Below are 2,583 nucleotides of genomic sequence, written 5' to 3' on the forward strand. Positions count from 1 at the left end.
GGAGCTAAGTACAGAGAGACATTTCACTGTATGGGCTAAGCTAAACCAGCATGGATATTATAAAGGTATAATGACTTCAGAATTTGGGTAAAGGATATGATGCTTTGAAAAAGAGATTCTTCTTTCGTTTTCACAGAGGATGAGACCCTGTGGATTGCTTCTAGACCAATATGGTATGAGAGACCATGGCCTCCTGAAAGATTGCTGTGAACACCCTCAAAAACTTACTTTGCTCAACTGCTGACTGAGATGAACCTATCATACAGGATACGCCATTAAAGACCTGATTAACAGCACCCCCATTCAGCACGAAGCAGTTTAGAGAGAAAAAACTATGCCCATATTCCCAAATATTGCTTAATAAATGTTCTTTTACATTTAAAGGAGGATATGATATAAATATGAATAATTTGCATTGTTATTAATCTTGATTTATTGATACAAGTTTAAGGTCAATTTTGTTATATGTATATGTATCTCTGATCTTGATTAAGGTATTGTGATTGGGTAGCTCATTTAAAAATGTAATGTATAATTAGGAAATATAGGTTGCTAATGGATAATCATCAATAATAGTCAAGCTTGTAGTCATGTTAGTTAGATTTTTTAGATATATAGAAATATATTTCAGTTAGATAGGCATTCTTCATATCTTTCAAAGACTACAGAATATGGCATTTAAAATGTTTTAATAACTTAGGGCTTTTCATGACAATGAGACACGTCTGCTCCTGGCAGCACCAATCTACTTCAAGAGGAAGATGGGCATCAAAGAGGCTACTTTTGGAGTTGGTTAGCCATTTGGGCAAGAAACTGCTCTTGCCTGGACTGTTGCATAAACTAGACACAAAGAACCTGCAGAGAGAGGACTGCTGAACTTTCCTAAAGGTGAGATGGTCCTTCAGGGTTCCTGATTCATGAAAGAGTCTGCGAGACATTCTGCAGGATACAAAAGAAAGTGACTGAACTGTCTTTAAAATTTCCTGCTTCATGGAAATGTCTGTTGGATACTATGGACCTGAAGACTGAAGATGGATGCCCCAATGGTACAAAAGAACTTTGGGTGACTGTCCAGGCAGCAAGATGTCTCTGTCTTTTCTAGAGTTTTGGAAGTTGCTTACTTCTTGTTTACTTAGGTAATATTATATCCTTCTGGAGTCTTTGATGGAGTTGAAGAACTGATATAGTTTTCCTTAGTTATGATAAAAGATAAAGTAGATATAAATATTGTAACTGTAATTCTTGCTTTATAACTGTTTTGTTATATATAATTTTACTATGTTAAGGCCTTCCTTTTTGCTTAAACAGAAAAGGGGAAATGATGTAGGAGGTCTTTCTGTTTATGTGTTGCTTTCATTGGTTGAATAAAGAAACTGCCTTGGTTTTTTTGATAGGACAGGAACTTAGGTAGGTGGGGAAGACAGAGCTGGATGCTGGAGTTATAGATGTTGTGAGCCATCATGTGGTACTGGAAACCAAACCTAGGTCCACTGTAAGAACAACAAGTGTCTTGAGTATTGATCCATCTCTCCAGCCCCCTGAATAAATTTTGATCAATCAGTTCAAATTCTAAGCAAGAATTTGTCCATTTCACCTTCTCTCATTTACACTGTTCCTTTACTGTGTTTAATGTATATGAATACCATATTTTATCTTTTATTCTTGGTATTTATTATTTTTTATGTTATCTAACTATAAGTTTGTACACTTTATTAATGCTTTCTTGTTTCATTGATTTTTTTTCTATATTTCTCTGTTCCGTTGATTTCTATGCTGACCCTTGTTTCCTTTTAGTTTAATTTGTTTCTCTTTTTCTAATTTCTTAAGGTTGAACCTAGGGTTCAGCCTTCTTCTTTCTTTATTTTTTTATTTTTTATTATTTTTATTTATTTACTTATATTTTATTTTTTTTAGGTATCAATAACAATTACTTTATTTTTCTAACAGGTAATTTTCCTCTCAGAAATGCTTTGGCATTTTCCTCTCAGAAAACACAAGTTTTAGAATTGGATCACTTGACCCTTTCTCTTCTTGTCTCCCCCCAGTTCAAAATGCTTGCACCGCTTAATGGCCAGCATCCTCTTGGACCTGCAGTTGGGCTGCACACACTCAAGCTTGAGCACAATCTTCGTGGTTTTGGCCTTCTTCTGGAAAATTGGCTTTGTCTGCCCACTATAACCACTCTGCTTCTGATCTTAGCCCTTTGGGCATACAGGGAATCCTTGCCCTTCATATACTGGGTCACTTTGTGAGGCTGATACTTGCCACATTTCTTACAGAAAGTCCTTTGGGTTTTGGGTACGTTGACCATCTTTGCAGTAGAGCGTCTACCTGATGGAAACGAGAGACCCGGCATCCTAAAGAGCCGCCTCCACCGTGCAAGTCCTTCAGTCTTCTTCTTAAATGGCATTTTCATAGGCTGTTGAGATGGCTCAGTGGTTAAGAGCATATGTTGCATTTCTAGAGGACTTGAGTTTATCTCCTAGCTCCCACATTATGTGCCTCACAACCACCTACAGTTATAACTCCAGGGGATCTGACGCCCTCTTCTGGACTCCAGGGGCACCTGCACACATGTGTTCA

At 37.2% G+C, this 2,583-nt stretch overlaps 1 pseudogene; it reads right to left on the reverse strand.

Moving 5' to 3' along the window:
• Positions 1 to 2,000: 2,000 nt before the first annotated feature.
• On the reverse strand, positions 2,001 to 2,351 carry LOC125414776 (large ribosomal subunit protein eL42-like; annotated as a pseudogene).
• Positions 2,352 to 2,583: the final 232 nt, after the last annotated feature.

Source organism: Myodes glareolus, chromosome 17 (genome assembly GCF_982192425.1).
Source record: "Myodes glareolus chromosome 17, mMyoGla1.1, whole genome shotgun sequence".
NCBI lineage: Eukaryota > Metazoa > Chordata > Mammalia > Rodentia > Cricetidae > Myodes > Myodes glareolus.